The sequence below is a fragment of the Lycium barbarum genome, chromosome 6 (assembly GCF_019175385.1).
Source record: "Lycium barbarum isolate Lr01 chromosome 6, ASM1917538v2, whole genome shotgun sequence".
NCBI lineage: Eukaryota > Viridiplantae > Streptophyta > Magnoliopsida > Solanales > Solanaceae > Lycium > Lycium barbarum.
In genome coordinates this window covers 50,136,333-50,151,491 of record NC_083342.1, presented here as the reverse complement: position 1 = coordinate 50,151,491, position 15,159 = coordinate 50,136,333, and positions in this window count along the sequence as shown.

Here is a 15,159-nt window from a genome sequence, read left to right as displayed (position 1 = left end):
ACAAGCGGCAAATGATCATCCCAGCTACCCCTGAAATCCATAACACAGGCACGCAACATATCTTCCAGCGTCTGAATAGTGCGCTCGGCCTGTCCGTCGGACTGAGGATGAAATGCTGTACTCAGACTCACCTGGGTCCCCAATCCCTCCTGAAATGATCTCCAGAAATTAGCTGTAAACTGGGCACCTCTGTCAGAGATAACAGACACTGGAACCCCGTGAAGTCTCACAATCTCCTTAATATATAGCCTGGCATAATCTTCAGCTGAGTATGTAGTCCGAACTGGAAGAAAATGGGTTGATTTTGTCAGCCGATCAACGATAACCCATATGGAGTCATACCTCCGTGGAGTGCAAGGCAAGCCTGCAATAAAATCCATATTAATCATCTCCCACTTCCACGTCGGAATCTCCATCTCCTGCAATAACCCACCGGGCTTCTGATGCTCAATCTTCACCTGCTGACAATTTGGGCACTGGGCAACAAACTCTGCTATGTCCTTTTTCATACCGTCCCACCAATATAGGCATCTAAGATCATGATACATCTTCGTCGACCCTGGATGAACAGAATATCTGGCATAATGTGCCTCGCCCATAACCTGTCGCCGCAGTCCCGCAATGTCAGGTACACATAATCTGCCCTGTATAATAATACTCCATCGGATGTAATCTCAAACGGGGTCTTCTCCTTTTCATGGGCTGCGTCTCTGTACTGTATCAGAATAGGATCCTCATACTGATGCCGCTTTATCTCACCCAGAATAGAGGATTCGGCAACTCCTCGAACAGAAATCCCAGCATCTCCAGAATCGGCCAAGCGGACTCCAAGACTAGCCAGCTGGTGGATATCGCGAACCATTTCTTTCTTTTCTGAAGGCGTGTCCGCTAAACTGCCCATGGATTTACGGCTGAGTGCATCTGCCACGACATTAGCTTTCCCAGGATGGTATAGAATATCAACATCATAATCTTTCAGCAACTCTAACCACCGCCTCTGCCGCAAGTTCAGCTCCTTTTCCTTGAAGATGTACTGGAGGCTCTTATGATCTGTATAAATATCAACGTGAACCCCATATAAATAATGTCTCCATATCTTCAAAGCATGAATCACCGCGGCTAGCTCCAAATCGTGAGTGGGATAATTTCTCTCGTGCTTTTTGAGCTACCGGGAAGCATAAGTTATAACCCTACCGTGCTGCATCAATACACACCCCAAACCCATACCAGAGGCATCACAATAAATAACATACCCATTTGGACCTTCAGGAAGAGTCAGGACTGGAGCTGTAGTCAACTTCTCTTTCAGCAACTGGAAGCTACGCTCGCAAGCATCAGACCACTGAAACTTAGCTCCCTTCTGAGTCAGCCATGTCAAAGGCGCTGAAATCGAAGCAAATCCCTCTACAAATCTCTGGTAATAACCGGCCACCCCCAGAAAGCTACGCACCTCCGTAGGCGTCGTAGGTCTAGGCCAACTCTTTACGGCCTCGATCTTCTGGGTATCCAATCGGACGCCATCTGCTCCAATAATATGCCCCAGGAATGCCACTGAAGACAACCAGAATTCACATTTAGAAAATTTAGCATATAAATTCTGGTGCCGGAGTGTGCCAAGTATTGTCCTCAAATTATCTGCATGCTCTGCTTCTGATCGTGAATAAACCAAAATGTCATCGACAAATACAATCACGAACATGTCTAAGAACAGCCCGAATACCCGATTCATTAAATCCATGAATACCGTTGGAGCATTAGTCAGCCCCAAAGACATCACTCTGAATTCATAATGCCCGTACCGGGTCCTGAAAGCAGTCTTCAGAATATCTGCCTCTCGTACTCGCACCTGATGATAGCCCGAACGTAGATCTATCTTCGAAAAATATTTAGCACCCTGCAACTGATCAAATAAATTGTCAATCCGGGAGAAGGGATATTTATTCTTTATAGTCACCTTATTCAGCTGTCGATAATCAATACACATTCACAGTGACCCATCTTTCTTTCTAACAAATAATACCGGCGCTCCCCAGGGCGATGTACTGGGTCTGATGAAGCCTTTATCCAATAGATCTTTCAGCTGCTCCTTTAATTCCTTCAATTCTGCAGGTTCCATTATGTACGGAGGAATAGATATGAGCTGCGTATCTGGCAACAAATCTATAGTGAAGTCTATCTCCCGCTCAGGCGGGAAGCTTGGAAGCTCATCTGGGAATACATCTGAGAATTCATTAACTACCGGAACTGACTGAAGATTAGGTGTCTCGGCCTTAGTATCGTGCACACGGACCAAATGATAGATATAACCTTTCTGAATCATCTTCTTAGCCTTGAGGTATGAAATAAACTTACCCCTTGGCGATGCTGTACTCCCTGACCACTCTATGACTGGTCCCCCTGGAAACTGGAAACGAACTACCTTTTTCTGGCAGTCAACATTAGCATAGCAGGAAGCTAACCAATCCATACCCATAATGACATCAAATTCCAACATATCTAACTCTACCAAATCAGCTTTAGTGCAATGATCACATATGATAACAGAAAAATCTTTATATACCTGCCTCGCTATAATAAAGTCCCCAACCGGTGTGGCCACTTCAAATGGTTCTATAGGTTCGGGTGTTATTCCAATTTTACTAGCAACGAGCGGAGAGATATACGATAGAGTAGAGCCCGGATCAATCAATGCATATACAGATCAGGAGAAAACCAGTAAGGTACCTGTGATAACATTTGGCGAAGCCTCCTGATCCTGGCGGTTTGCCAATGCATATATGCGGTTCGAAGGACCGCTAGAATCTGAAACACTGCCACGGCCTCGACCGCGGCCCGCCGGTGCCGACAAACCCCGCCCTGCAGGGCGCATAGCTGAGGGTGTAGAAGATGAACCAGCGGCTGATCCCATCGGCTGAACTGTACTACCAGAACCACTCGCCATCGGACAATCTCGCATAACATGGCCCTAACGGCCGCAGGAAAAACAAGCTCTTGTGGCTCGGTAGCACTCCCCTGGGTGCGATCTCCCACAATAAGAACAATGGGGCCTGGGTGGTCTGGACTGGCTGGAACCCCTGGTCGCCTGCGAACCTGATGCTCTGGAACTCTGACCTGCCCCAGACGGTCCTGCACCATCAAATCGTCTACCAGCAGACTGTGTACCCCGGCCGAACGGAGGAGGATATCTGCCCGACTGCTGTGACTGAGGTTGTCCGCCTCGAAAATCTCCAGAATACCCTGCTGATCTAGCTCGCTTGGGCGGCCTCCTTTCACGATCTCTGCCCGACCGGTCCTCTCTGTGCCGGTCCTCCATACCCTGCGCGTAGGCCTGTAACCGGGCGATGTCCATATCAGTCTGCGATGCCATCGCCATACAGCTGTCAACCAGGTATCGGTCCAACCCTATCACGTACCGGTGCATCCGGTCGGCCATATCCCCTACTATAGCAGGTCCATATCGAGCCAAAGAATCAAACTCCAAATTATACTCACGAACACTCCGACCTCCCTGCCGCAGCTGCAAAAATCTGTCAACCCTCGCCCTCCGCAACTCCGGGAGCAAAAAAGTGGCGGAGAAAAGCGGCCACAAACTCGTCCTATGTAGCTGGAGGAGCACCCTCACCTCTGGACAGCTCCCAGGACTCATACCAATAAGCAGCAACATCTCGTAACTTGTGCGAGGCTAACTCAACGGACTCGGTCTCTTAAGCCCTGACCAGTCCTAATGAGCGCCGCATCCCCCGAATGAAGTCGTTAGGGTCCTCCTCGGGCTTAGACCCGAAAAACTCTGGGGGACTACATGTCAGAAAATCACGGACCCTCAGGCTATCACGCCTGTCATCATCATCACCTGTCGGACCGCGTCTGCGAGTCTGTCCCGCTACCAAAGTCGTCAGTAACTGTACCGCCTCCCTCAACGTCCTATCCTCCGCCCCGAGCTGAGAAGCTGGAGGCTCGGGTGCTGGAGCCTCTAGAGCTAATGATGGACCTGCTCCCGGCTCCGCCGGTGGTAGTGTAGCTGAGCCCTCTGACTGCGGCACAACCTCGGGCAAATCCTGAGCACGAGCCCGTGTAACTCTCGGCATCTGACTAGTCTCTCCCATCACCGCCTTGCCCTTCTGGGCAACCGTTGCCTTCTTCGGAGGCATCACTGAAAAATACAACAATCGGTCAGAAAAGAGTCATCCTAATAGCACAGCTCTATCGCACGATCTAAGATTCAAAGAAAGGTAACACCCTAAATGCCCTGTAGCCTCCTGTCTATAGATGTGGTGCACGGCACACCGATAAACAAGACTCTACGAGACACGGCCTGTAGACATTCCGAGGACAAACCGCTCTGATACCACTTCTGTAACGACCCAACCCCGTAGGTCGTGACTAGTGCCCGAACTGGGCACCCGAACACACTCATCCAATCCGAATCACATACAGATAGCGTATATGATCACAAATATCACACGCTGCCTCAAATTATATCAAACTGTCTCAGGCACATTTCAACACAACCATATATATATATATATATATATAACAGAAGCCGACAAGGCTATCAAATGGCGCAACGGCCCAAAACATATACAAATGCACGCCGACAAGGCTGCCATGGCGAGTGGGATCATACAAACACATTTGTACAAAAGTAGGCACAAACCCACATATACGTCTACAGACCTCTAAACAGACCAATAGAATCAGATGGAGGGACAGGGCCCCGCCGTACCCCTGAACAAATATATACATATGCAACGAACAAATATATATACCAAAATGTAGGCTCCGGAATGAGAGGAGCACTCGAAATAGCAGAAGAGGGTGTCCTAAACTGGTGGATCACCAAACTGTGCGTCTGTACCTGCGGGCATGAAGGGCAGCCCCCGAAGAAAGGGGGTCAGTACGAAATATGTACTGAGTATGCAAAACAGAAGATACAGAAAACAAATCTGAGGCATAAACGAAATAGAAGTACAGAAAATAAGTGCAAGCCCAAAATATCAAAATGTTTACTTTCGAAATATAAGTCATGCATAGGGCACAGAAAATATGGTCGCCCGCCCGTCGATAGCACCATAACACAGCATAACACCAGAAGGTTTCAAATCTCTGTATCCCCGTCACACATCATAACACAACATAACGCCATACACAACATAACGCCAAATATAAGTGGAACCCGACCCTCTAGCGAGTGGCTCGGTGAACCATAAACACAGCATAACACCGGAGTATATCAAAGTGCGACGACAACAGAACCAGCCCGGGACTCGGCGAAAGATATAACAAAACGCACGAGCAGAGTCGTGAGTAACCATATGCATAAAATCATTATCATAGACTCAATTATAAGTAAAATGACCATACTTGAGAATCGAAATAATAGTCATACCAAATTCTTTCAAGAGTCCTCCAAATTACATAAAGGAAAGTCGCGGGACCCACGGACGGGTATCGAGCCGAGCCGGGACCGCCTATGAAAAACATACTGATCATATGCCATGCAAACTCCTACGAAAATATCGGAGCAATCCGAGCCTTTCTGTGAAACATACGGCGTCCATAGTTACGGAATTCTTTAAAACAAAACTTTTTGTGCAACATTTGGAAATCAATTATTTCGAAGACATAAGGGTTTGTATTTCATCACATCAAACATACGAATGCCAAGAAATATATATATATAAGAGTCATAACGTGCTCGGATTGCGAATTTAGAATTTCCTTGAGGCTAGTGACATAGCCTTTTTATAACTAAGGCATGCCAAAAGAAGGAAGGTTTGAGCTTACATACCTCGTACGCACTCCAAGCTAGCCCAACTCAAGCTAATCCCAACCTACGCCTCGGGCTCCTCACGGTCTACAAATACGTCAACGAATATCAAACATTAGCCATAGGCACTTAGGCAATTTATTCCAAACTAACACTCAATTCTACAGAAATTTGGGCAGCATTTCCCCTGTAAATAGGCCAACCCCGAGAATTTAACTCGGCCAAATCAACAATAACAACAACAATAACAACAACAATAACCAACCTAGCAACCCCAATGACCAATCCGAAAGGCAATATAACATTAATAACTCTCTTTTACATCATTCAACAACATTCACAATATTCAATTCGACGGCTTACATTCAAGCCACATCACCGCTCATACATTCAAATACGAACCCGAACCCATACCAACAATATTCAAGGACATTTTAAACAATTTACACAATATTTCCAACAATCCAACAATTGCTCCAATTTTCCCGAAAACAGTCCCAAACCAGAGAACACAACCATAACCAATTCTTGTCATGCAATATGACCTACATTCGGCCACACTACACATATACATATATTGATGATTCTTATTCTTTTCTCCACACTACACAACTAAATATGCTACATAGAATCAATTCATCAACCCAATCACAACACACACATCTACACGACCATACACACCATACACGGCTCACCTCCAACTTACTATATTTCACAAATTTCATCCATATTAACATACTACAACATGCATAAAACATTCACAACACATAAAACAAGATCAAATCTTACCTTTCTTCTTCAACTCCACAAATAGGCTAGGGTTTGCGATCTACTAGACGGATGGTTTGATCGCTCCAACAACACTTCCACGTTACTTAGGGACCTCCAATTAGTGGATTTGCACCAAAGAAATATTTTTGGGATGGCTAAAATTGGAATTGGTTTTTCTTGGGTTTGGCCGAGAGGTTGTTGTTGTTGCTCTTCAACTTCTTGATTTTTTTTCTAAGTGTAGCATGATAGAAGATGACTTAGAAGTCATCTTTTAAGCTCCTAGATGAATCCTCCAAGTGTCCATGGCCCACACATATGTTGGACCATTTAAAATTGTTCACAAAATGTGTGGGACCAATTTCAAAGCCACACGGCCAAAGGGCCTATTTTTGCATGATTTTCAACTTCCAAGTATATGACTTTTGGTCCCAACTTTTCCTAAGTGTTCCATGCCCACAATTTCATGTACAACTTATGTCTCAAAATAAAATCGAGGGTCAAAAGTCCCGACTTCATGTCCCGGAATGGTCTTGGCCCTAACTTATCAGAGTTAATCCGGATTGTACCAATGTATAAAATATGGGACGTAACACCTGCTCCACGTCCTATTTGCTACGCTTAATTGTCCAAGTTCGCTAGTCTATGTTACACCTCGGAAAAATCTTCCGTTGGTACGCAAGTGAATGAACTAGCGAAATACGAGTATCGGGTTAATGATGACTTAAGGGCATTTTGGGAAAGAGTTATAACGTCCCTTAGATTAGTATTGAAGTGTTAAACAAGTGTTAAGAAGGTTCCATGAGGATCGGAGATCAAACGTAGTGGCGAAACTAAGTTCAGTGACTGATGAGTTCTACGGCTCATTATACGGACCGTATAATGTTATACGGACCGTATAGTGGACCGTAAAACCATCACAGTGAAGGTTGGTTGCTGGTGGAATTTTACGGTCAGTTATACGGACCGTATAAAATTTATACGGACCGTATAACGAACCGTCGAATGGTCACAGTGAAAGGTTGCTCACTGGTAACGTTTTACGGTCAGTTATACGGACCGTAAAACTGTTTTACGGACCGTATAACGGACCCTCAAGTAGTCACAGTGAAGGGGTGCTGGGCAGACCCATTTCACGGTCTATTATACGGACCGTATAACCATTATACGGACCGTATAATGGAACCCGACAGTTCCGTGATGATTTAATAAATAAAGACCAAGTTCATGAAAATCATTTCCACATTTCCTCTCTCTCTCTAAAACATCTCTCTACAACTTTTGTACAAGTTTTCAAGGGTATTAATCCATCAACCACATTAAACAAGTAAATCCAAGGTAGAAACCCATCAAGGATCATCTAAAGTCAAGAAACCCAAATGGAGAAAAACTAGGGTTTTACTCAAAGTGGAGTATTATCAACAAAAGCTTGTCCCTACAACTTATAAGGTAAGATTCATGATTTTTATATGATGTTTACGGTATTGGAGAATTAAAATGCATGGATTGTAGAAAACATGGTCCACTAGGACATGAATGATGAATAGTGACGTTTTTGAGACATAGTTTGAATTGAATCATGATTGTTGTTGTATTGTGATATGAGTGTGTTATAAATGACGTTAAGATCATGAAATAGACATTGTATATGGATGAACGAAGTTGGGTGTTGTGACCATAAATAGGGACAAATGGAAGTGAATTGAGAATGTGGATAATGTAGATGATTAATGGCCATGGAAATGATATTATAAATGTGTTGTTGACGTTTGGGGTTGAATTATGATATGGAAAAATATTGTATAGATAAAGGAGATGCTGTCCAATTTTCTCTAGTTCTAGCCATGTGCACTAGTTATCGATACTAATGATAGTATGGCCTTAATGAAGATAGAAACGTGAGCATCGAAGGAGTACGTGCAAGTGTAGAATAATTCGACAAAGAGGTATGTAAGGCTAACCCTTCTTTCATAAGGCATGGTTCTTTGGCCAAACTCCTAATCCCTCTATATGAGCATGTTGACTACAAATGTTTCACATTCCGAGCTCATAAGCTCACTATCCTTGATTGGTACTACGAATGCGCTACGCACCTCAGGTGACGAGTAAGACTACGATATAGAAGTAACAATAACGATAATGATAGTAATGATGATGGTGATAATAATGATGCTAAAGGTGCCTACGGGCTGTTATACTCATACGTGCCTATGAAGGGCTATAATGAAACCCCGAGCTTATAACGCCGGGTAGAATATATGTGTATGAATATGTATAGAATACGTATACGATTACGAAACGCGCGCACACATCTACAGATGGTACGGATAACCCTGAAGCCCTGGTAGGGCCAGGTATGAGTAACATTGAGCCTTGGTTGGCCAAGTATGTATATGAAATGCTGATCCAATGAGGTCGGGTACGCTATGTAAATTCCATGTATACGAAATGACTATGTATGTATATATTATGTAAAAGAATGTGATGAGACTATGGATAAGAATACGAATGAGGACATGTACACTAATACGAGCACAAGCATGGTACGAGTTTTATTATGGGGCACGAATGACGACGTGAGTAAGTAAGCGACATGATGATGATGATATTATTGTCTCCCCTCCTATGCTATTCCATATATTGTTCATTATGTTGTATATCAATGTTAATCATGCTTTACATACTCAGTACATTCTTCGTACTGACGTCCTTTTGTTTGTGGACGCTGCGTCATGCCCGCAGGTGCACAGGGAGACAGACTTGACCCATAGCTGCCTATTTGAAGATTTCATAGAGAGCTCCATTTCCTTCGGAGCCATATCTTTTGGGTACTCATTCTTTTGTGTATATAATTATGGGCATAGCGGGGTCCTGTCCCGCTCATGATATGTCATACTCTTAGAGGCTCGTAGTCATGTGTATGTGGGTAGAGATGTTTGGCCATGTCGGCCTATGTTTTGTATATCTTTTGTTGGCCTCGTCGGCCTTGTATATTTGACATGGCATAGATGCCCATGATATGTTAATTGATGATGGTCGTCCAATGGGACTAGCTTGATTAATGATTTAAAATGCATGAAATGAATTATGGTTCACCTAGATGTTATGATATGCATGATAAGGGGGTGCCCGGGTGGGGTAGCACCGGGTGCTCGTCGTGGCCCCCTAGTCTGGTCGTGACAAAAGTGGTATCAGAGCAGTTCAGTCCTAGGATGTGTCTACGAGCCGTGTCTAGTAGAGTCTTGGTTATGGGTGTGTTGCGCGCCACACTTATAAACGAGAAGCTGCGGACATCTTAGGAATATATGACCTTCTTTCTTCATAAGAATCGTGCGATAAAGCTATGATGTAAGAAATTCTTGTTCTTAAATCGTGTGTTGTGTATTTCAGAGATGCCTAAAAAGAAAAAGGCTACAGCAGCCCAAAGGGGCAAGACGGTGGCAGAAAAGCGGGCTGAAAGAGCACCGCCACCGGTAGTAGAGGAAGATGAGTCCCAGAGTGCGGCTCAATCTCAGTCCTCCCAGACAGTGCCTATTACTGAGGAGCACGTGGGAGCCTCAGCCCCAGCTCCAGCTCCTCCGCCGAATGCTTCAGGCCAAGACGTAAGAGAGGCCATTAATTTGTTGACTCAGTTGGTTGCGGCCCAGACTCAGAGGCCAAGCGTGGGGCAAGGTGACAGGACTGTTAGCGCAAGGGCCCGTGACTTCATTGCTTTGAAACCCCCGGAATTCTTTGGGTCGAAACTGGAGGAGGATCCCCAGGACTTTTTTGATGGTATGCTAAGGACGCTCCGATTGATACATGCTTCAGACACCGAATCGGTGGAGCTAGCGTCATACAGATTGAGAGATGTCTCAATCCAGTGGTACACGGTTTGGATGGCTTCGCGGGGAGCCAATGCACCTCCGCCGGTATGGCAAGAGTTTGTCGATGCTTTTCTCCGTCACTACATGCCTCCAGAAGTTCGGCGAGCTAGGGCCGATAAATTCTTGAATCTGAGGCAAGGTAGCATGAGTGCTACAGAGTATAGTCTCCGCTTCAATTCCTTGGCTAGGTATGCTTCGGCCATGGTAGCAGATATGGGCGATCGGGTGCACTGGTTTGTGAAGGGCCTAGGGACACATTTGATGGATAAATGCTTGACTGCATCTCTTCAGGATGGCATGGATATTGCACGTATTCAGGCGCATGCTCAGGAATTGGAGGAACACCTACAGCAGCGGAGGAATGAACGTGAACAGGATAGGGGACATAGCAAGAGGGCTAGATCTTCGGGGCCGATGAGTGAGTCCAGAGGTGGGCACCGGCAGCAGCCCCCTAGGCATGCAGGCTACTCTATGACCAGTGCGCTCCCACGGTTTTCAGGCCAGAGATTGGATAGATCTGCTCATTCAGGGCCGAGCCCGAGTTATTCAGGGCTTCAGTATAGAGATGATTCAGGCCAGTCTAGACCACCCGTGCCACGATGTTCCCAGTGTGGGAAGTTGCATTGGGGTCAGTGCCGATCAGGTTCAGATGCTTGCTATTCTTATGGTCGACCAGGCCACATTATGCGTGATTGCCCCTCAGTACAGGGTAGAGGTAGGGCCCAACCATCAGGGTCGATAGCCGGGTCTTCAGCATCTACACGCCCTGTGGGGCTAGGTTCACATGCGCCGGTTGGCCATGGTAGAGGTAGAGGCAGAGCTCCCAGTTCCAGCGGTCCTCAGCACCGTATTTATGCTTTGGCTGGACGCCAAGATCTTGAGTCTTCTCCTGATGTGGTCACAGGTATATTATCGGTATTCTCTCATGATGTATATGCTTTGATTGATCCGGGCTCCACATTGTCTTATGTTACTCCATATATTGCGGGTCGATTTATAATTGAGCCGGAGTCTATTAAGCCTTTTGAGGTGTCTACGCCCGTTGGCGAATCGGTGATAGCTAGCTGAGTGTATAGAGATTGCGTAGTGGTGATATGTGACCGCCGTACAGTAGCTGATTTGCATGAACTAAAAATGGTAGATTTTGATGTTATTATGGGCATGGATTGGTTGGCTTGTTGCTACGCCAATGTTGATTGTAGAACGAAGATGGTTCGTTTCCAGTTCCCGGGCGAACCAGTCTTAGAATGGAAAGGGAATACGGCGTCACCAAAGGGTAGGTTTATTTCCTATCTAAAAGCGAGGAAGATGATCACTAAAGGGTGTATTTATCACCTAGTGCGAGTTCAAGATGTAGAAGTTGAGTCGCCGACTCTTCAATCAGTTCCGGTGGTGAACGAATTTCTGGATGTGTTCCCGGAAGAGCTTCCAGGCCTTCCTCCCGAGCGAGAGATAGATTTTGCGATTGATGTGTTGCCAGACACTAATCCCATATCTATTCCCCCCTATAGGATGGTACCCGCAGAGTTGAAAGAGTTGAAGGAGCAATTGAAAGACTTGCTTGAAAAAGGCTTCATTCGGCCTAGTTCATCCCCGTGGGGAGCACCCGTATTGTTCGTCCGGAAGAAGGATGGCTCCTTGAGAATGTGCATTGATTATCGGCAATTGAATAAAGTGACAATTAAGAACAAGTATCCCCTCCCGAGGATTGATGATTTATTTGATCAATTGCATGGTGCCAAATGGTTTTCAAAGATTGATTTGAGGTCCGGGTATCACCAAGTAAGAGTTAGGGAGAAAGATATCCCTAAGACAGCTTTCAGAACAAGATATGGCCATTTCGAGTTCCGAGTAATGTCGTTTGGGCTAACTAATGCACCGGCAGTGTTTATGGACTTAATGAACAATGTATTCAGGCCTTTTTTGGACCTATTCGTGATTGTATTCATCGACGATATCCTAGTGTACTCTAGATCCGAGGCTGAGCATGCGGAGCATTTGCGAACCGTCCTTGGAGTTCTTCGAGCTCGAGAGTTGTTTGCAAAATTCTCCAAATGTGAGTTTTGGTTGAACTCGGTATCATTCCTGGGCCATATTGTTGCAGCTGATGGTATTCGAGTGGATAGTCAAAAGATCGAGGCAGTGAAAACTTGGCCAAGGCCCACAACCCCTACAGAGGTTCGTAGCCTTTTGGGCTTAGCCGGGTATTACCGAAGATTTGTTGAGGGTTTCTCTTCTATTTCTGCACCGCTCACAAAGTTGACTCAGAAGTCAGCTAAGTTTCAATGGACAGATGCTTGTGAACGTAGTTTCCAAAAGTTGAAAGACAGATTGACTTCTGCCCCAGTCTTGACACTTCCAGAGGGACTGGAAGGGTATGTTGTTTATTGTGATGCTTCAGGCGTCGGGCTAGGCTGTGTATTGATGCAAAATGATAAGGTGATCGCGTATGCTTCTAGACAATTACGGAAACATGAACAAAACTATCCTACCCATGACTTAGAATTGGCCGCGGTGGTCCATGCTTTAAAGATATGGAGACATTACTTATATGGTGTCCACGTGGATATTTATACAGATCATAAGAGTCTCCAGTACATCTTCAAGCAGAAAGAGTTAAATTTGCGGCAACGACGATGGCTAGAGTTGCTAAAAGACTATGACGTCGAAATCCTGTACCACCCCGGAAAGGCAAATGTTGTGGCCGATGCTCTTAGCCGCAGGTCTATGGGAAGCTTATGCGATGTGCGACAAGAAAAGAGAGAAATGACCCGTGAGCTTCAGCAGCTAGCCAGCCTAGGGGTCCGAGTAGTGGACTCAGGTAGCAGCAGAGCTACCATTCAGAATTCGGCAGTTCCGTCGCTAGTAGCGGAAGTAAAAGAGCGGCAAGGTGAGGATTCCAGGCTAATGCAGTACAGAGATACGCTCGCTCAGAAAGAGGGGTCACCATTTTATATTTCGGGAGACGGAGCCCTCCGATGCCGAGGCAAGCTATGTGTCCCCGATGTGGCAGACATACGCCACCAGATTTTGAGAGAGGCTCATTGTTCCTGTTACTCCGTTCACCCTGGAACGACGAAGATGTATCATGATCTTAAGTCTATATATTGGTGGAATGGGATGAAGAAAGATGTAGCGGAGTTTGTAGCCCAATGTCCCAATTGCCAACAAGTAAAAATAGAACACCAAAAGTCGGGTGGCTTATTGCAAGATATAGAAATCCCAACTTGGAAGTGGGAAGTGATTAATATGGATTTCATTACAGGGCTACCTCGTTCTCGACGCAAGTATGATTCCATATGGGTGATTGTGGATAGACTCACTAAATCAGCTCATTTCTTACCGGTCAGGACGACCTATGTGGCAGAAGATTATGCAAGGCTTTATGTTAACGAAATAGTGAGACTCCATGGTGTCCCAGTGTCTATTATCTCCGATAGAGGAACTCAATTTACGGCCAAATTTTGGGAGTCCTTTCAAGAGGGTCTAGGGACCCAAGTGCGCCTTAGCACGACATTTCACCCACAGACCGATGGGCAAGCTGAACGCACCATCCAGACTCTTGAAGATATGTTACGGGCATGCATGATAGATTTTGGGGGAAATTGGGATGACCATTTGCCACTCATTGAGTTTGCTTACCATAATAGTTATCACTCCAGCATCCTAATGGCACCATATGAAGCTTTATATGGGCGAAAGTGTAGATCCCCGATTGGGTGGTTTGAAACGGGAGAGGCCAAGTTAATGGGGCCCGATTTGGTCCAACAAGCCATAGAGAAAGTCAAGCTCATACAAGATCGGTTGTTGGCGGCTCAAAGTCGCCAAAAGGCTTATGCGGATAATCGTCGAAGGGACTTAGAGTTTCAAGTTAAGGATTGGGTGTTTTTGAAAGTGTCACCGATGAAGGGCGTTTTGAGATTTGGCAAAAAGGGGAAGCTTAGTCCCTGGTATATAGGGCCTTATGAAATTGTGCGAAAGATAGGCAAAGTGGCCTATGAATTAGACTTACCTCCAGACTTGGAGTCAGTTCACCCGGTTTTCCATGTCTCGATGCTTCGGAAGTGTGTTGGAGATCCTATGAGGGTCGTCCCAGTGAATGATATTCAAGTGACAGAAAAGTTAACTTATGATGAAATACCCATTGCCATATTAGATAGGCAAGTACGGAGGCTTAGAAACAAAGAAGTGGCCTCAGTTAAAGTTTTGTGGAAAAATAATAATCGAGAGGAAATGACATGGGAAGCGGAAGAAAATATGCAATCCAAGTACCCGCATTTATTTCAGTCCTTGGGAGAAGTCCAAGATGAGACGTCAAAATCATAAGGTATGGATGTTTTCCTTTATGCTTCTGGGTCGTGTGTGGCCAAAATTTTCATGTTGTTATGATGTGGCCCTGTGTGGCATCGATATTATGGGTTGTTGTGACAGGTTGTTAGTGCCATGTTATAGGGGAAACTCTGGAGAAATTTTTATAAAATCCCGGGTGTTCTCAACATTCGAGGACGAATGTTCTTAAGGGGGGGAGAATGTTACACCTCGGAAAAATCTTCCGTTGGTACGCAAGTGAATGAACTAGCGAAATACGAGTATCGGGTTAATGATGACTTAAGGGCATTTTGGGAAAGAGTTATAACGTCCCTTAGATTAGTATTGAAGTGTTAAACAAGTGTTAAGAAGGTTCAATGAGGATCGGAGATCAAACGTAGTGGCGAAACTAAGTTCAGTGACTGATGAGTTCTACGGCTCATTATACGG